At 40.5% G+C, this 21,372-nt stretch overlaps 1 protein-coding gene and 1 long non-coding RNA gene across 7 annotated transcripts in view; both read right to left on the reverse strand.

Moving 5' to 3' along the window:
- Nucleotides 1–21,372, reverse strand: part of LOC6046545 — a 182,948-nt gene that overhangs the window by 42,091 nt on the left and 119,485 nt on the right. The window lies entirely within an intron of this gene.
- On the reverse strand, nucleotides 5,783–11,872 carry LOC119766540. Its single transcript, XR_005276965.1, has 2 exons — nucleotides 11,505–11,872; nucleotides 5,783–6,133 (listed from the first exon to the last, which is right to left on the reverse strand). It is a non-coding gene; the product is annotated as an uncharacterized LOC119766540 (long non-coding RNA).

Below are 21,372 nucleotides of genomic sequence, written 5' to 3' on the forward strand. Positions count from 1 at the left end.
TGTCTTCGGCAAAGTTGTAGGTATGGATACGGACTACACTGGAAAAAATAATACACGGTAAAAAAATTTGGTGATTTTTTATTTAACTTTTATCACTAAAACTTGATTTACAAAAACACTATTTTTAATTTTTTTATTTTTGATATGTTTTAGAAGACATAAAATGCCAACTTTTCAGAAATTTCCAGGTTGTGCAAAAAATCACTGACCGAGTTATGAATTTTTTAATCAATACTGATTTTTTCAAAAAATCGAAATTTTGGTCGTAAAATTTTTCAACTTCATTTTTCGATGTAAAATCAAATTTGCAATCAAAAAGTACTTTAGTGAAATTTTGATAAAGTGCACCGTTTTCAAGTTATAGCCATATTTAAGTGACTTTTTTGAAAATAGTCGCAGTTTTTCATTTTTTTAAATTAGTGCACATGTTTGCCCAGTTTTGAAAAAAATATTTTTGAAAAGCTGAGAAAATTCTCTATATTTTGCTTATTCGGACTATGTTGATACGACCTTTAGTTGCTGAGATATTGCAATGCAAAGGTTTAAAAACAGGAAAATTGATGTTTTCTAAGTTTCACCCAAACAACCCACCATTTTCTATCGTCAATATCTCAGCAACTAATGGTCCGATTTTCAATGTTAATATATGAAACATTTGTGAAATTTTCCGATCTCTTCGAAAAAAATATTTTTGGAATTTTCAAATCAAGACTAACATTTCACAAAGGCCAAACATTCAATATTACGCCCTTTTTTTAAAAAAAAAAAAAAAATTTCACAATTGTTTCATATATTAACATTGAAAATCGGACCATTAGTTGCTGAGATATTGACGATAGAAAATGGTGGGTTGTTTGGGTGAAACTTAAAAAACATCAATTTTCCTGTTTTTAAACCTTTGCATTGCAATATCTTGTAAGATTTTTATGAAACACCCTAACTGCTCGACTATTGTGTACCGGTTTAGATGTCAGATGGTTGCCTACCCGCAGGCGTATTTGGCTCTTGACTGTAAAGGCCAAAAGAAAGATATCCCTCAGTCCCTAACATCCACAAATGTAAAGCTTGCTAGACTTTTTGTACGACTTGCTCTCTTGAGTAAATGTTCTCATTTTACTCTCTCAGTAGCTTAACCAATCAGAAGTCCCGTTCTACGCAAGTCGCACATGATCGTATAAAATTGCGTTCATACAAAGACGAGGTTAACTTACATGTTGGTCCAAAAGGGAAGCTCTTTCTTTCTGGTGGAGTACTTTGACCTGTGAACAAGTCATTTTTATAAAGTGGAGTGCAAATTAAAAAAACGAGAACTTTGTTGAGAGTGCGCTCTTTCTCAACTTTTTTGAAGTAAGCGCGATCGTTTTGTAATAAAAGTTATGCATTAATTTTGCTTTTGATTTATTTAGTTGATTTTGTCAAATGACAAGTGAAATTTGCTGCTGGAATTAAGAATATTTTGGAAACTTGGTATCAGGTAAGACTTTTATGAGCATTTTGTGGTATAGTGAAAGCTAATTGCGGTTACTGCGTTGATTAGATGCCCTAGTTAACGTGGGCAAGTTGTCTGGGCTGGAAGCCATTGTGAAGCCCATCGAAATTAGAGGTTAGGCACACCGCGTGCTCGGTCAGTGACGAAACTCGTCCGGAATCGTTCGGAATCGTCGCTAGCGTCAGGATTCGTTTGGGATCATCCTGTTTCGCTGAGGGTTAAAGCCAGCAGCAAGCCAGGGTTGTGCTATTTACCGGTTGCGGACGCAGCCATTGTGATCTAGTACTTCGGTACGCTAGTGGCGCACACGTCACTTCCAGTGGGTTGTCAGCGGCACCGCTTTACGTCAACACAAAGCCGTACCGCACCGACGAAGTCGGGACGCAAACCTCGTTTAAGCCAAGACGTGCGACACCGAGCCCGTTACACCGCTCGGAAAACTCCACCGACGCCCGGGGACGCCTTTACCCCGATGATCTGTCCACGCACGAGGGCCCATTGACCACTGCCAGGATTCTGGCCATCCCAAAACCCGTTACAAACCTTGAGCACAAACCCTAGGCCGCCCTCCGAGAAGTCTGCACGTGGATGTAAGCAGCCCGCCGCATGAGACACGTGCGTCAAGAGGTGCGTGAAACCGATCGAGCCAACCGAACGAGACAACGAACGTGCGCAGCTACGTGGGATCGCCGTGGGACATCCGGTAGGACCGACGAACAACTATAAGGTCAGATCTATCTTTTGCATTATATAAACGCCCCTGTTCCCCTGAAAAACACCAAGATTAATCCCTAGAGTAGCTTGCTAGCTTAAGTCGATTCTTTGCGCGTCGCGCCAAACAGTCAGACCCCGCAGAGTCAGGTGTGACGTCACAAAATCTAGGCCAGATTGCAATAAAGGGAATTGCCTGTGTCCAAATCTGAATTGCGAACTCTTCTGAATTGAAATTTCGCCGAATAAAATACTCTTTGACAAATTCAATAAATTTAATTTGTTGTTCGCGTACGAATTTTGACTTTTACTATATTTATCGACTTCGAGAAAAGTTGTCATCCTAAATTAGTCTTTGGGGTCGTATTTAGTCGGAAGTTAGAATTTCCGCTCTTGGACTAAAGTTCAGTTAACCAAAGTCTCAATCCCTATTCCTAGTTTTGCTGCTTCTTTGCCTTTACAGTTAGATTCCGTACAGTCTGGTCATCTCGGTACACTTGGTTGGTCGAATTGGTGTTTCTGATTCTGATAATCTGTTGGCCTGCCCTGAGAAGGGTTGTCTCAAACCGGGTAAATTTAATCGGAGTTAACGGTCCTTTCATTTGGAGAGGTGGCGCTTAAGCCGTTTTACTTGAGGAACAGAACGGAACGTTACATTTTGGCGCCCAACGTGGGGCCCGAAAGACAGATTTTTGGGTGGAATTTTCTGAAAAGTTAGTTACAATAGTCTCAATCACTGAATCGACTCTTGAACCTGGTTTGTTGAGAAGTTATAAGTTGGGCTTATTTTAAGATTTGGGAAAATTAGTTAAGTTTAGTTGGTCTGGAAGTTGGGTTGATTACAGTGGATTACAAGAATCGTTCAGTGACTTTTCTCTTACAGTTTGGTACAAGTTATAACATTATTTCCTTATTATACTCTTGGGTAATTGAGATCTTTGGTTTCGGATTTGGGTTTACTTAAAATAATAGTCATTAGGAGCTGTCTTATTAGTCTAGTAAGTACTTAACTTCAGTCAATCTTTATTATTTACTTTTGTCGTCTCACGTATAATTGACCTCACGCTCGCAAGATGGAGCAGTATTATCAGATTAACGCGAACGACCTGTACGAAGACGAAATTAGTTACGAACTAGCGCTGCGCCATTTGCCCGTGAACGTGTCATTGCCTACGCGCATGAGGAACCTCCGTCAAGCTTTGCGCGAACCGGAAACCGAAAAGGTACAACTCATTGAAGGCTATTCGTTGGAGGAGGATTACACGATCGTGCCGCAGAATCTGCAGGAGATTGTACACCGGATGGAAAATAACCAGCCAAAAGGTTGCTGGTCCCGACTGGTTCATTATCACAAACGGGTTCGGCGCTATGTGGCAGGAGATCGACGCACACTGGATAACCAGGAGCTGTTGTTGGACTTAATCAACCGACTCGCGATAAAATACTTCAAGGTCGACATGAATCAGTTCGTCCCGCAAACGGACCTCTTTCTGGTGGTCAAATCACCACACGGAGTTAAAATTCCTTTTCGCCAGTTGCCAGATTCAGATTTGAACCCGAATGTCAGGACTAATGTCGAGGCGGTACCGGTACTTCCAAGCACTTCGACAGCGGACCTTGTTGTACCTGAAGTAACGAGTGCCGAAGACGAAGGCGCTTGGGGGGGTACTACAGCTACAACGACATCGGTTTTGGTGTCGTCCTGCGGTGATGGATCGACCTCGATGTCGCCACTGCGAGTGTCGCCGACGACGTCCTCCGCCCCGCCTGTGACATCGATCAATACTGGAGCCATCCCGAAACGTCCGTCGCTGGACAAGGTGTACGAACAACTCAAGGTGTTTTTGGAGAACCCTATGGCAACATCTCCGTCGATCGATAGCGCGGATTTGTCGGTTCTGTTTCAGACCCCGGAGTTCCGCAGTGCGTTCGTACAAGCTATGAATTCGGTGAAGCCCACCATGACCCGCGAAGATTCACGATCCAGCGTTGTTAGCTCGTTCACCGCGATGAATACGTCGACCCCAACCGTGTCCGCTACTGCTACCCGTCCAACTCCGTTGTTGCAGTCTACCCAGCCTACGACGACCGTTCCAGAGGGAGCTAGAAGACAATTGGATATGAGTAAGTTTGTTCATATTGACGAAATCCAAGGTTACATAAAAGCGTGCGTTAACTCGATTATTCATAACGGACCCAGGTGCCCTGAAGATCATCAGCAGTCGATTGACGGTTTGGTGGAACAGATTACGAACGTCGGCATACATGATTCGGAAGTGACCAACATTTCCCGAGGTGTTGGCGCCGTGCCTCAGACAGTGCCGTTCCAGATCAACTTGGACCCGCCATTCCAGCTGCCTACAGCGATCCAGGGGGGTTCGACTCAAACAACGTTACCTGGGATGGTGGACTCTTCACGAATCTTGCCAAACTTCAATCGTCCTGTTGTAACCGAAGCTCAGCCGGTACCAAGATCTGACGTCGGGTTTCAACAGCAAGAATCCCGAGGAAATGGATTGCTCTTGGACAGCCAAAACTTGCAACTCCCGCCAAATCCAGCAGATCAGTTCTGGGACCTGCCCGTTCCGGGACCTTCGGATCCCAACGCTGGTCATGGACGACCCAATGAATTCCCGCCGATGTTGCAGGGCGGTTCGCAAGGATATGGACGTCAACGTCTACCTCATCAAACGTGCAACATTATCGAGAAATGGCCGAAGTTTTCTGGTGATGCGAGCCCGTATCCTGTGGCGGATTTTTGAGACAGATTGCTTGTATGAGCAGGTCGTACAAGGTATCGACTGCCGAGTTGAGAGTTCACGCGCACTTGCTGTTCAAGGACGATGCTTATACCTGGTTTATGGCGTACGACTACAAGCTCGACACATGGGAGACGCTGGTAGCGTATTTGAGGATGCGCTATGATAATCCAAATAGGGACAAGTTCATCCGCGACGAGATGAGACTCCGGAAGCAGAAGCCGAACGAAAAGTTCAGCGCATATCTCACCGACATGGAGTCGATGGCCAGTAGGATGGTTCACCCCATGAGTCAGGCAGAGTTGTACAACCTTGTGACCGAAAACATGAAAATGTCCTACAAACGTCGATTGTTATTGGTGAGAGTGGAGTCACTTACGCATCTTTCCCAATTATGTTTTCAGTTTGACGCACTCGAGGGAACCTTGAACAATCCGCGGCAAGGAAAACCCGGGGTAAATCAAATCGCGGTCGACGAAGAACCGTACGACGAGGATGACGAAGTGGATGACCCCGAGGTGTTGGTGGTTCAGCCGAAACCTGCTCGGCCTAATCGTTCTACGTTGGAACCGGTTCCTGCTCCGCGGCGTCGAGCTGAAGAAGCTTGTTGGAACTGTCGTCAACTCGGACATATGTGGAGGGACTGTTCCCAGAAGAAACGGTTCTTCTGCCACATCTGCGGTCAGGAGGACACGGTCGCTTCACAGTGCCCGAAGCGGCACAACTTGTTTGGTTCAAAAAACGAGTAGAGTTAGGTGACGAAGGGAACCGATCACCTACTTGTGATATCTTCATGTTCATTATTAACTTAAAACAATACTTATTTGCACTTATTGAACGGGAGACGAACTCCATCTTTATTGTTTGGCTACCTCGCCCAGACTGACTCCCAATCCACGCTTCCTTTACACTCACACATACATAGCTCTACACGCTTATCGCTGACTACCTAATTTAGGATAATGTTCAGGATGCCACATCCTCCCCTTGCCAAATTGAAAGTTATAATAAGTACACAAACAAATCAATAAAAGCTAATGTTAATCTAAATCCTTTCTGCCGCTTCTCATCTCAAGTTTTGCAACGCCTTGTGAAGTGTCCGTCCCATAGCGCGAAAGCCCCGATGCCAGTCGTCGTGTTGATCGTCCAACCATCCTGTCTTCCTCCGAGTTAACTAAAGTAACGAAAAAAATGAAGAGAAAAACAAACAAAAATCAGCAGCATACTAAGCTCTGAAACGTAAAATATAAAGTGAAAACCACGTATCTCATGCATAAGAAATCATAAACCTCTTTGTAACATATTTAACTGTATCATCAATTTGAATGAAAACTGTATAAGGCTTCCTCTCCAAACTAATTGGTTAAGGTATAATCGTCAGTAAACTTCCTTCTTTAGAATTATTCAAAACTGTGATATAAGAATACATCTTTCATCGAACCCCTTTTATTCCATTGGGTATTCGCATGTTTCTTTTTCCTGCGATTGTTTTACGCGATATCGGTCCTCAACTATGAATTTATTAACTGTTGAAAATAGTCTATAACTAAGCTAAGGATAGTTATTGTACAAAATTGAATGAAAATTGTTTTGGGTTTCCACAAGGCTTCTATTCAAATTATATTATATGCATTCTTTACATAACCTTGATTGCTCTTCGCCTAATGAGCTTCAGATGAAATCATATTAATAATCTAAGATCGCTGGAATCATTCAATTGGGTTATTGCGCCTTGCAGCAATTTGTAGAGTTTTGTGTCAATCGTGCCAGGCCTGGATTTTTTCATCACACTGCTTTGCAGGACTGAGAACTGTCAACTTTGCGCACTTTGCACCTCAGTAGAGTGCTGCGGGAAAATTTTCATCACAGTTGGCAAACCGAATTTCCATCACACCATCAAAACAAAACAAGTGTAATACACCGACTTCTGACCACAATCTAGTCATCAAGCTGTGGTGGCCGAGAAAGATAAGTCATTGAGATGGTCTGTTAAAGGTTCCTGGATCGATTCTTGTGGTTGCCACTGATGGGTTTATTTGGTGGATTCTTTTTTTCTAATGAGTTCGAGGGCATAGTTCTATCGACCATCTCGAGTTATGTTCAATGAGTCCGTAAAAGGTACCATTATTCTCACGGCCCGATGCCATGAATTGGCTGAAAACCTGGCTAAAAACCAATGGATTGTAGACGAAAGAAGCATTTTTTTATTTTTCAGTAAAAACAGTACTAAATACTCTTAATTAACGTATTTGTGGTAGAACCGGGAAGAACATTTTTTTTCGAAAGCCTTTATTAGACAGGATTACATGTCCTAAATAGCATGCGAAACTCCGGACATTCGTCTATCTCGGATTGATCTGCATGGGTAGCTTGAATCCCGGGCAGTTGCTTCTTACCGCCGCCGTCTGTCACCTTCCCTAGGACCATGGAGGACGATCACTACTGGCCTTCATCGCCATGAAGGGACCCCTCTTAGCAGCGCCGGATCAGACGTTCGCTGGTTGTCCACCATCCGCCCAGCAAAAGACAAATATTCACCAAGCCAAGATGCCGGCGCAACACCGCTGCATCCCGGTACCGAAGACCACGATTCCACAGTCGAAACAAGTCGTTGTCCCTCCACTTAGCCGGTCCAAAACACTTTTTCTGAGCTGGACGAGCTTTCTGAACTTCAAAAATAAACAAATAAATAAACAGCCTGCCATAGCAACGGATATCGTCGTCATCACTGTGAAGAAAAATCACTGTGATGAAAAAATACTGTGATGAAAATAATTGCGCAAGACTCTAGTAAAGTGCAAAATGCGCAATATATATTTATGAAATTGATTAGATAGCATTGTATGATGAGAACTCTTTTTCTGAGAGAGTGATTCTTGGCTTTACCTTATTAAAAACTATTTAACGAAGAACCACATTCAACTATGTCGTGGTAATTGTACTATATTTAGAATTTAACGATTCATACCTTGGTTGGATTTTTGTATTTATTCCGTATATACATGTTTTCTCGATTTAGAGGTGGTATTCGTATGGTATTTTTATTTGATTTACTTGATAACAATTTTAACTTTCGTGGCCTGCTATCTCGATTTTCGTATCTTGTACATTCTCTCCTTATATTTTTATATGTGTGTTTAACTGTATTTAACATTATACTTGTTCTTTATTTATGAATTCGTCAAACATACGTTGACTACATAGATCCCTGCTTAAAATCTAAATACAATTAAACATTGTTTGGATAATATATTTGGTTGAAGAGCCCTTTTTCTATTGTGGATTTTATCATTGTGTAATCCATTGTGTTGCTATAATTGTTATGAGCTTCCATTATTCTTTTGGTGAGTTCTGTACCGACAATAGTGCTCCATCCTTCCTTCCTGTAAATTCTGCTAAATGTAATCTATTCAGAGAATCTTTTCTGCGGTAAACATTATGCAGTAAGGTGGACCACTCACATTTTTGCGATTCGTTTCGTCTCTTTTCAATTGGCATGGTCAAATATTTTAGTTATTTTATTGTATTTTGTAACAATTATTTCATGTTATTATCTATTCTTTTGCAGACTTTTGTCCTCACAGTAGTTATGTCCTTCTCATTTAAAAATAACTCAACTCGATTCCTTCGGTAACTGCAGCAAGCTTCGGACCAAATTCGACTCAAATTCTCAGCAACTCTTTTTGCAGCAGTTGGTCTTATGCTTACTTCGACTCAACTTTTCAGGAACTGTTATGCTGCAGTTGGCCTTGGGCTAAACCCGACTCAACGTTTTAGGGCTATTGGCCTTGGGCTAAACTCGACTCAATCTTTTGCAGCAGTTGGCCTTGGGCTAAACCCGACTCAACTTTTCAGTAACTGTTTTGCTGCAGTTGGTCTTGGGCTAACCCAACTCAACTTTTAGGGCGATTGGCCTTGGGCTAAACCCGACTCAATCTTTTGCAGCAGTTGGCCTTGGGCTAAACCCGACTCAACTTTTCAGTAACTGTTTTGCTGCAGTTGGCCTTGGGCTAAACCCGACTCAACTTTTTGGGCGATTGGCCTTGGGCTAAACCCGACTCAATCTTTTGCAGCAGTTGGCCTTGGGCTAAACCCGACTCAACTTTTCAGTAACTGTTTTGCTGCAGTTGGCCTTGGGCTAAACCCGACTCAACTTTTTGGGCGATTGGCCTTGGGCTAAACCCGACTCAATCTTTTGCAGCAGTTGGCCTTGGGCTAAACCCGACTCAACTTTTCAGTAACTGTTTTGCTGCAGTTGGCCTTGGGCTAAACCCGACTCAACTTTTTGGGCGATTGGCCTTGGGCTAAACCCGACTCAATCTTTTGCAGCAGTTGGCCTTGGGCTAAACCCGACTCAACTTTTCAGTAACTGTTTTGCTGCAGTTGGCCTTGGGCTAAACCCGACTCAACTTTTAGGGCGATTGGCCTTGGGCTAAACCCGACTCAATCTTTGCAGCAATTGGCCTTGGGCTAAACCCGACTCAACTTTTCAGGAACTCTTTTGCTGCAGTTGGCCTTGGGCTAAACCCGACTCAACTTTTCAGAACTCTTTTGCTGCAGTTGGCCTTGGGCTAAACCCGACTCAACTTTTCAGGAACTCTTTTGCTGCAGTTGGCCTTGGGCTAAACCCGACTCAACTTTTCAGGAACTCTTTTGCTGCAGTTGGCCTTGGGCTAAACCCGACTCAACTTTTCAGGAACTCTTTTGCAGCAGTTGGCCTTGGGCTAAACCCGACTCAACTTTTCAGGAACTCTTTTGTAGCAGTTGGCCTTGGGCTAAACCCGACTCAACTTTTTAGGAACTGTTTTGTAGCAGTTGACGTTGGGCTAAAACTTTACTTAATCTTTTCGTGCTAATAACCATCCTGTCCTTGAACTAAAACCAACGCAATCAAGTTTTGGGTGACCTGACTCCTATTACAACAAAACAACATTTTTCATTATAGTCGTCCTCGGACTCAAACACTCTTTTTATAACAATGCTCGCAATTTTATTTTTAAATTTCATCATAATCCTTTACCGTGTCTTTATAATTAACTCCTCAAAGTAATTTTTAAAAATTGGCTTCCTTAATATAAGAATTTCCCAAACGCAATTGCACTTATTAAATGTACGAACAGTTTAATATTCTAGTTTATTCCATTTTGAAAATTATATCTCGATTAACGAACAATTGTTTATCAACTGCTAAACATTATATATAATCTTTCGCATCTTCGTGCATATCTCCCTATCTATTCAGCAAAAAAAAACGCAACATAGCAATTTTCTGTGTAAGTAAGTTCAATCCGAATCAATAAAATTTACGCGAATTATAATTATTTGCTATAATATTTATTTGATGTTCTCAATTATGAATGACAGTAGTTTTGGATAGAAGAGTAATCATCTCGGATTTTTTTCAAAGATATCTAGAGTAATTTTTCAAAATAATCAATCTTCCAAGTCCAAGAAATTTACGTTTTCTTTCTTTTTACTTACTAAATCCATTCCGTAACCTAAAACTGACATATATTCATATTATCCTCCTCATCTCCTGAGCTAACGATGAAATGGACTGAGTATTTGGCTTGGTTTAGGGCTAAAAACATTTCAAATGTTATGTGAGATTTTCACTCAAAAACAAAAAAACGGTGTCCTAAACATAAGCAAATATTGTATTTTGTCACTACTTATGAAGATAAATCAAAACAGTTAATCAAAACTTTCCACTTTTCTAATGCATTCACAAAAATTATAACTTCTGTTCAACCACCCAGAAAACTCAATAATAATATGGGTTAATGTAAAACAACAACTCATTTATCTACCTTATCGCGTGCAATTTATGAATTTCATTCAATCAAATTATCGAAATAAGATATCTTACAAATAATTTGGTCCTTTTTTTTAAATAGTATTTCATACAATCATGAGGAATTATTAAAATTCTTCAATCGATATCTAAAATTTAACAAAACCTTTTATGACCATTCAGAATGTTAGTGTCGAATTTCCAACGATTCTTATTTTGCCGAAAATCAAAATCGACAAGCCAGAAAAGAAAGCAAATTCCCAGCCACGGCGTTTTAGCAAATTTTTATTAGTTTTCCAACAGAAGTAGATATTCTAACCGTATTCTATTAGAAATCCTACACGCTAACAACAGCTCCGCTAGAATATTTCGTGAAGGAAAAAGTGAGAAAAACTCGTGCACCTGTTGCTTTGGCTGAGTGATGGCTCCGCAACGCGAAGTAAAAGAGAGAGGAAGAGAGAAATCAATGATTGCTGCGATCATTGCATGACGTGAAGAATACAGGGATGGGCGCGGATTGGGAGCAAGATGTTAAGCGGGGAAATGAAAAAGGAAGAACCTCGTCGTTTGTGCGCCCTGCTACGCCCAAGTTTCTTTTTTTGTGGAAGGAAGAAGACGCACACCAGACCTTCCAGAACCAAATCGAGCCGCAAACTCTCTACCATCACGCATAACACTCACACACGCACAAGCGCCCCTATGCTTCGCTCGCTTCCCACAAACAAAAATAAAATAACCGGAACATGCTCACCGAACTCCAGCATCTGCTACCCGCTGCCATCGCACGATGCCGTCCTGTTGCGCAAAAAAAAAACGCCACCGAATATTTCACTTATTTTTCCATACACAGGAAATCAACTTTTCCATCTTCCAACTTCCAGACTTTCACGAAAATCACAATTTATCAACATGGCAGGATCGCCAATGTGATATCTTCATGTTCATTATTAACTTAAAACAATACTTATTTGCACTTATTGAACGGGAGACGAACTCCATCTTTATTGTTTGGCTACCTCGCCCAGACTGACTCCCAATCCACGCTTCCTTTACACTCACACATACATAGCTCTACACGCTTATCGCTGACTACCTAATTTAGGATAATGTTCAGGATGCCACACTACTAACGACAACCCAAGCGTTCCCAACAACAATTATCGCCCGTTTAGCCAGAACTACAACATTTCGACTACGTTTAAACGTTGTCCTCATCTACAAGTCCAGATCCTCGGGGAAAAGATTGAAGGTTTAGCAGACACGGGTGCTGGAATCTCGATCATCAGTTCTCTAGAGTTGATCGATAAACTTGGGTTGAAAATTCAAAACTGCAACCTCCGAATAAAGACCGCTGACAGTACGGAGTATTCGTGTTTGGGGTACGTGAATGTCCCGTACACTTATGAATCAAAGACTTGCGTAATCCCTACGATCGTCGTCCCGGAAGTGTCCAAGACGTTGATTCTCGGTGTTGACTTCCTGGAAGCTTTCAAATTCCGGTTGATGATTCCACCAGGACACTCCGATGGGCCAAGAGAGTCTTCATCTAGTGACGAACCCGGACCTGTCGAAATGGTCTTCGCAGAGGACTTCTACTCCGAGGATGACCAACGAGTGTGTTTTCAGATCGTTCCAGTGGAAACGGAACTTAAAGTAGAACCACCGGACATCGATGAAAGTCTGGAGATGCCAACAATCGAGATCCCCGAAGATCACCTTAGCCAAGCTTCCGACATCGAGACTGAACATTCGCTGACCAGTTCCGAACGGCAAGAGTTGTTTGAAGCGGTCAAACTACTTCCGGCGACGGCTGAAGGTCAACTTGGACGCACAGACATACTGCAACACGCCATAGAACTTCTGCCGGGAACACAACCGCGGAAAATGCCCAGTTACCGTTGGTCTCCAACGGTGGAGAAAGTGATCGATGACGAGGTTGATCGTATGCTACGGTTAGGGGTTATCGAAGAATGCTCTGGGCCTGTGGACTTCTTGAATCCGCTTCTTCCCATCAAGAAGGCGAACGGCAAGTGGAGGATCTGTTTAGATTCGAGACGATTAAATTCGTGTACCAAGCGAGACGATTTTCCATTCCCGAATATGCTTGGTATACTTCAGCGTATTCGCAAGTCCCGGTATTTCACAGTGATAGACTTGTCCGAATCGTATTACCAGGTGGGTCTGGCCCCGGAGGCCAAGGATAAGACCGCGTTCCGCACGAACAAGGGACTCTTTCGTTTTGTAGTCATGCCATTTGGTCTCACCAACGCTCCCGCCTCCATGGCCCGACTAATGAGCAAAGTTCTGGGACACGATTTGGAGCCATTTGTTTACGTGTACCTGGACGACATAATCATCACGTCAGATTCTTTTGAACAACATTGTGAGCTCATTGGTGGCGTAGCTGAGCGGTTAAGGAAAGCGGGACTAACCATCAACGTGCAGAAATCCAAGTTTTGCCAACGTCAAATCCGTTACTTGGGTTACGTTCTGTCTGAGCAAGGTTTATCGATGGACGTGTCGAAGATCCAGCCGATTCTTGATTATCCGCAGCCCCAGTCGGTCAAGGACATTCGGCGATTACTTGGGCTAGCTGGATTTTACCAGAAATTTATTCGGAATTATTCTGAAATCACGACACCCATCACTAATTTGCTAAAAAAGGATCGCCACAAGTTCAGTTGGAACGAAGAGGCGGGACAAGCTTTTCGGAAGCTAAAGAACGCTTTGGTTTCCGCTCCAATACTCGCCAATCCGGATTTCGAGAAGCCATTCATCATCGAGACGGACAGTTCCGACTTGGCTATTGGCGCAGTCCTCGTCCAAATCCAAGATGGCGATCGACGGACAATTGCTTACTTTTCTAAGAAGTTGTCGAGTACCCAAAGACGTTACAGCGCTACCGAACGTGAGTGCTTGGCGGTACTCCTTGCAATTGAGAATTTTAAGCATTTTGTGGAAGGAAGCCAATTCGTTGTGCAAACCGATGCCATGAGTTTGACGTTCCTGCGTACGATGAGTATTGAGTCGAAGTCCCCAGGATAGCCCGCTGGGCATTGAAGTTGTCCAAGTACGAGATCACCCTACAGTACAAAAGGGTTCCGAAAACGTACCTGCGGATGCACTTTCCCGTATCGTTTCCGTTGTCGATGTTGACCTGCCCGATCCGTACGTTGATGGCTTGAAGAAGCAGGTTGAGCATCATCCGGATCGGTACTCGGACTTCAAGATCGTCGATGGAAAGGTGTTCAAGTACATCACCAATTCTGCGGAAGCTGAAGATCCCGGATTTCGCTGGAAGCTTGTAGTCCCGATGAAAGATCGTCATCCAACCATCCAGAAGGTCCACGAAGAGGCTCACCTTGGCTACTGGAAGACTCTCTGCAAGATCCGTGAAAGATTCTACTGGCCCCGGATGTCCAGTGATGTGAAACGGTTCTGCTACGCGTGCCAAGTCTGTAAAGAATCGAAAACACCGAATATCAACGTCCGTCCAGTCTGTGGGAAGCCTAAGATGTGCTCGCGCCCGTGGGAGATGATCTCGCTAGACTTCCTGGGACCGTATCCGCGGTCGAAGAAGGGCAACGTTTGGATATTGGTCGTTTGCGATTTCTTTTCAAAGTTTGTAATTGTCAATGCATGAGAAGCGCGACTGCTCCAGCTGTCTGCCAGTTTCTGGAGAACATGGTGTTTACGTTGTTTGGTGCGGCTTCGGTGTGCATCTCCGATAACGCTCAAGTCTTTCGATCGGAACTTTTCCGAAAGTTGCTGGCAAAATACGGAGTACAGCAATGGAATCTCGCAGTTTACCATCCCGGACCGAACCCATCCGAACGCGTGAATCGCGTTATCGTCACAACGATTCGATGCGCACTCAACGACAGGAAGAATCACAAGGACTGGGATGAGTCGGTCCACTCGATCGTCATGGCGATTCGAACCAGCATTCATGATAGTATTGGTTTCACCCCGTACTTTGTGAACTTTGGTAGGAACATGATCAGCGACGGTCGCGAGTATGAGCACTTGAGAAATCTAGAAAGTACAGACCAGCCCGAGCCACTGAAGAGGAGCGCGGACATGGAGAAGCTGTTTGAAGTAGTGCGACAAAATCTGGCCAAAGCGTACCAGAAATACTCTCATCCGTACAACCTGCGCGCGAACCGGCGTCACGAGTTCGAGGTTGGCCAACTGGTCTACAAGAAGAACGTGCATTTATCTGACAAGGCGAAGGATTTTGTTGGCAAGTTCGGTAACAAGTTCTCACCTGCCCGAGTACAGGAGAAGTTAGGGACAAACACTTATGTCCTGGAGGACATGAATGGCAAGAGGATCCCCGGGACGTATCACGGGTCGTTCCTTAAGAAAGCGTAGGTCGAATAAATGAGTGAGCGATATACTTTTAGCTATGACTGCACTTTACTGCCGGAAGTGCATAAACTATGAATCAGCCTAACAAAACACTAGGGTGGTGCTACGGCATAAGCGATCTGAGATGTCTTTAAGTTTCCTCAATCGTGAATCAACTTTGATAGTTGATTAATGAGAAAGCTATGACTTTGAGAAGTGGGTGGGTCTCAAATACACCACGAAAATCACTAGGATTTCATGAAAAAGACTCATTGCGAGGTGTTCCATTCATAAATTTGGGCAACTTTTAGTTTGCCAAACGAAAGCTAAGCTATGTAGAAGTTCATGGAGAGCTTTGACTCGAAATACACTGTTTCCACTGCGTGTGATGCTTTCTTGAGTGAAACGGTCGTTGGCAGAGATTTAAACACAATTATTACCGATTACAATCCTCCAACGCACCGAAGTAACCAGTTTTTAACATGTTTTGCTTGTAAATGTTATGCTGTGCTGGTGATGTAACCTAAAAATAAAAAAAAATCGTTCAGTATGTCGTTTTCGTTGGAAATGTGGAGAACTGTTTTCAAATTCCCGTACCCGATTCATTTTCCTAATTTGATCTAATTTCAGTTAATTACACTTACTTACCCCTTATTTTTGCCGTAGCACACCTTTTAGATCCAAAATAGCTTCAATAGTCCGATAAATTAAAGAACACAAACGTTCTACAAGGAACTTTTAATATTTCGAATCCATCCGAAACCAAAAGTAAATATTTTCTCATCAACAAAGTTTGACAGTTTCGAATCTGACAGTTCTCTCGTTTTCTTGTGTTGGTGAATCTAGTACTCCCTTTGTAGGGCTGTGCAGTATTTGGCCTGTAGTTTGTGATACTCGAATGAAGTCAAGTTAGAATGTTGGTTAGGAATGGAAATCAGGTGTTGGAAAGTAAAGATAAACTAGTTGGTTGGTTACAGGTAAGGCTAATGTGGAAACAGAAAGTTTATGAAGTTCTTGAATCTTTTGGGTTTTGGTTAGGAATAAATATTATCAGATATGTCTGAAAAAACTTCAGTTAGCTTAAAGGTAAAAAAACTATTCAAATCTTTTGGAGTCAAATAAGTATAAGTTCAGTTAGTTATAAGAACATGTGGTTCCAAACATTTTTGGAGTAATTTTAGGCAACTTCGGTTGTGAATTTAGTGTAGGTCATTTGGGCAAGTGATTCAAGAAACTTCTGAACGTTTAGGAGTGTGGAATGAATGAGTATTTGGGATAGTAAGTTGGTAAAGATGGTTTAGAATGATTATAAGTCGGTAATAACTTTGTTTAATATTAATCTGTTCCTTAATTTTTATTATAAATTCGTTTAATTTGAAGTTAGCCACACTTGAAATCATTTGAGTGGAAAAGAAAACTGGATAATCCCTCAAAATAAAAATTTTGAAAATTTTCCAAATTTTCAAAATTTTGCTGTTAGTATTGGCGAATGTAAGATTTTTTATGAAACACCCTAACTGCTCGACTATTGTGTACCGGTTTAGATGTCAGATGGTTGCCTACCCGCAGGCGTATTTGGCTCTTGACTGTAAAGGCCAAAAGAAAGATATCCCTCAGTCCCTAACATCCACAAATGTAAAGCTTGCTAGACTTTTTGTACGACTTGCTCTCTTGAGTAAATGTTCTCATTTTACTCTCTCAGTAGCTTAACCAATCAGAAGTCCCGTTCTACGCAAGTCGCACATGATCGTATAAAATTGCGTTCATACAAAGACGAGGTTAACTTACATGTTGGTCCAAAAGGGAAGCTCTTTCTTTCTGGTGGAGTACTTTGACCTGTGAACAAGTCATTTTTATAAAGTGGAGTGCAAATTAAAAAAACGAGAACTTTGTTGAGAGTGCGCTCTTTCTCAACTTTTTTTGAAGTAAGCGCGATCGTTTTGTAATAAAAGTTATGCATTAATTTTGCTTTTGATTTATTTAGTTGATTTTGTCAAATGACAAGTGAAATTTGCTGCTGGAATTAAGAATATTTTGGAAACTTGGTATCAGGTAAGACTTTTTATGAGCATTTTGTGGTATAGTGAAAGCTAATTGCGGTTACTGCGTTGATTAGATGCCCTAGTTAACGTGGGCAAGTTGTCTGGGCTGGAAGCCATTGTGAAGCCCATCGAAATTAGAGGTTAGGCACACCGCGTGCTCGGTCAGTGACGAAACTCGTCCGGAATCGTTCGGAATCGTCGCTAGCGTCAGGATTCGTTTGGGATCATCCTGTTTCGCTGAGGGTTAAAGCCAGCAGCAAGCCAGGGTTGTGCTATTTACCGGTTGCGGACGCAGCCATTGTGATCTAGTACTTCGGTACGCTAGTGGCGCACACGTCACTTCCAGTGGGTTGTCAGCGGCACCGCTTTACGTCAACACAAAGCCGTACCGCACCGACGAAGTCGGGACGCAAACCTCGTTTAAGCCAAGACGTGCGACACCGAGCCCGTTACACCGCTCGGAAAACTCCACCGACGCCCGGGGACGCCTTTACCCCGATGATCTGTCCACGCACGAGGGCCCATTGACCACTGCCAGGATTCTGGCCATCCCAAAACCCGTTACAAACCTTGAGCACAAACCCTAGGCCGCCCTCCGAGAAGTCTGCACGTGGATGTAAGCAGCCCGCCGCATGAGACACGTGCGTCAAGAGGTGCGTGAAACCGATCGAGCCAACCGAACGAGACAACGAACGTGCGCAGCTACGTGGGATCGCCGTGGGACATCCGGTAGGACCGACGAACAACTATAAGGTCAGATCTATCTTTTTGCATTATATAAACGCCCCTGTTCCCCTGAAAAACACCAAGATTAATCCTAGAGTAGCTTGCTAGCTTAAGTCGATTCTTTGCGCGTCGCGCCAAACAGTCAGACCCCGCAGAGTCAGGTGTGACGTCACAAAATCTAGGCCAGATTGCAATAAAGGGAATTGCCTGTGTCCAAATCTGAATTGCGAACTCTTCTGAATTGAAATTTCGCCGAATAAAATACTCTTTGACAAATTCAATAAATTTAATTTGTTGTTCGCGTACGAATTTTGACTTTTTACTATATTTATCGACTTCGAGAAAAGTTGTCATCCTAAATTAGTCTTTGGGGTCGTATTTAGTCGGAAGTTAGAATTTCCGCTCTTGGACTAAAGTTCAGTTAACCAAAGTCTCAATCCCTATTCCTAGTTTTGCTGCTTCTTTGCCTTTACAGTTAGATTCCGTACAGTCTGGTCATCTCGGTACACTTGGTTGGTCGAATTGGTGTTTCTGATTCTGATAATCTGTTGGCCTGCCCTGAGAAGGGTTGTCTCAAACCGGGTAAATTTAATCGGAGTTAACGGTCCTTTCATTTGGAGAGGTGGCGCTTAAGCCGTTTTACTTGAGGAACAGAACGGAACGTTACAATCTCAGCAACTAAAGGTCGTATCAACAAAGTCCAAATAAGCAAAATATAGAGAATTTTCTCAGCTTTTCAAAAATATTTTTTTCAAAACTTGGCAAACATGTGCACTAATTTAAAAAAATGAAAAACTGCGACTATTTTCAAAAAAGTCACTTAAATATGGCTATAACTTGAAAACGGTGCACTTTATCAAAATTTTAGTAAAGTACTTTTTGATTGCAAATTTGATTTTACATCGAAAAATGAAGTTGAAAAATTTTTAGGACCAAAATTTCGATTTTTTGAAAAAATCAGTATTGATTAAAAAATTCATAACTCGGTCAGTGATTTTTTGCACAACCTGGAAATTTCTGAAAAGTTGGCATTTTATGCCTTCTAAAACATATCAAAAAATAAAAAAAATTAAAAATAGTGTTTTTTTGTAAATCAAGTTTTAGTGATAAAAAGTTAAATAAAAAAATCACCAAATTTTTTTTACCGTGTATTATTTTTTTCCAGTGTAGTCCGTATCCATACCTACAACTTTGCCGAAGACACCAAATCGATCAAAAATTCCTTCAAAAGATACAGATTTTTGAATTTTCATACATCATTTTTGTATGGACAGCTGCCGAATTTGTATGGAAAATTATATGGACAAACTAATGATGCAAAATGGCTTCTTTGGGCATACCGAAGGCACCAAAAAAGTTTCAGTCGGATTAAAAAATACAAAAAAAAATCGAATGACCGAAATCCTAGAGAACTGCTCCTAAGTATTGACGAAAAATTTTTTTTTTGCGAAAAATAAATATTTTGCGGTGCTGTTCATTGGAATTTCATAAAAATTCAAAACATTTTTAAACAAGCCAAATTATGCTGAATGTGATTATCAATGAAGAAAAATGCATTTTAGATTGTTTTCAGTTGATTAGACTTCTATTTTCATGGAAATTTTGAAGTTTATTGGAAAAATGTTAGTTTTGCCCCCTAATTTTTCAGAGTAATTTTGAAGGGGAGGGGGCGACATAAACTTTGAAAAATATTTGAAACGGCCTAAATTTCTTATTTTTTATCTAGAATTTTTAATTTTCTAGAAATTCTTGAGTTTTTAGAATTTAATATATAATTTTTAATTTCTTGATTTCTTCAAGCTTCTTAAACTTCAATTTCATTATTTAATTTTTTTGTTTCTTGCTTTTTTCAAAATTTTACTTTGTAGCTTCCTAATTTCATTGGATTTCAATGAAATTCTATTTTTTATTCATTTTATTTAATTACTTTATGTTGAAATTTCCTGAATTTTTTGGATATCTAAATTTGTTTTGAAATGTATCATTTATTTTTTTTATTTTTTTTAATCATTAGAAATATTAGAACTAAAAAAAATAATTCCTCTTTATTATGTACGCTTGAATTACCTTTTTTATTGCTAAAATTTTCTTGAATTTTTTAGGTTAATTTTTTTAATATCATGAGTTTTATGAATTATTTGTATTTTATGATATATTTAATTTTCTCAAATTTCGGCAATTGCTTGAAATGTCCTTAAATTTCATTAAATTATTTAAATTTCTTGATTATTTCAATTTCTTCAATATATAATCAAATAATTTTTTTTCCATGAGACTGATTTTTTTTAATGAAAATAGAGCACTAATCAACACAAAACAATCTAAAATGCCCTTTCTGCATTGATTATCATATTAAGCTTGTTTGAGCTCGTTTAAAAGTATGTTGAACTTTTATGAAATTACAATGTTCAGCACCGCAAAAACTTTGTTTTCTTTCAAGAATAAAATTTTCGTCAATGCTTAGATATTTTGGGAACTTTTGATTGCAAAATAACTTGACAGGTGTTTAATGCATTTTAAAACACTTTTTCATTCAAATGCAAAAATTTACCCCCTCTCGACTTTGTTCAGAGTCGAAAGACATAAATTTCAAAAATAATTGCTTCTGCTTAATTTTAATTTATCCAATTTTACTAAATGATTCGAATTTCATAAATATTTCAAACTTTAAATATTCTTCAATTTCAACAATTTCTCATAAATTTCTCATTCAATTTCTAGATTTTCTAGATGTTCTTAAATTTGAAAGGGGGCAAAAAATATTATTTCTTAAAAAGTTCAAATTTGTAATGGAATTTCAAGTGAAATCAAATGAAATCAATTTAATATACATTCTCCTGCGTTTAGAATAATTGTTGGCATGCTAGGATTAATTAAAAAATCTTTGGAATTTTGTTAAATTTTCAATGTACAAAAAGAAAAAAGCTTTTATTTTAACAATTATGTTTTTCGTCAAATCATACATTTTGGATGACTAATGATTGCATATCCACTGTTCGGGTGTATAATGCCATTTCCAATGGTTGTTTCATTGAAATGTTGAAATTCAATATCTGATAGTAAATAGCTTATGGAAAGTGACCAAGCATGTTTCTATCAGAACATTTGCAATAATTTAGACGGAATTCATTTTGAGTCTTTAACCATCCAAACATACAAAAATTTCCCCAATTATCATTTTATATACGTAGTTTGAAGATAAACTATCTTTTTCCCACCAAAACTGATTCCAGATAATAATAATAAAATAAAATCCTATTATTTATTTTTATTTTTGCAAGAGCATGCAAATTTGTAAAACTCATGATATACGAGATACTTTAACATTGAAACTTCAAGCTTACCCGTCGATTTTGGGAATCAACAGTGCCCCCCTGAGTTATTTCAGATTTCTCGAAAAAAAGAGAAATAAACGAAAAAATCTAAATAATGGCTAAAATTGTATAGGTGGCTTCCTTATGCAAAAAAGCGAAAGTATTTTGCATCAATTTTTAAATCTGT

This window comes from Culex quinquefasciatus, chromosome 2 (genome assembly GCF_015732765.1).
Source record: "Culex quinquefasciatus strain JHB chromosome 2, VPISU_Cqui_1.0_pri_paternal, whole genome shotgun sequence".
Taxonomy (NCBI): Eukaryota; Metazoa; Arthropoda; class Insecta; order Diptera; family Culicidae; genus Culex; species Culex quinquefasciatus.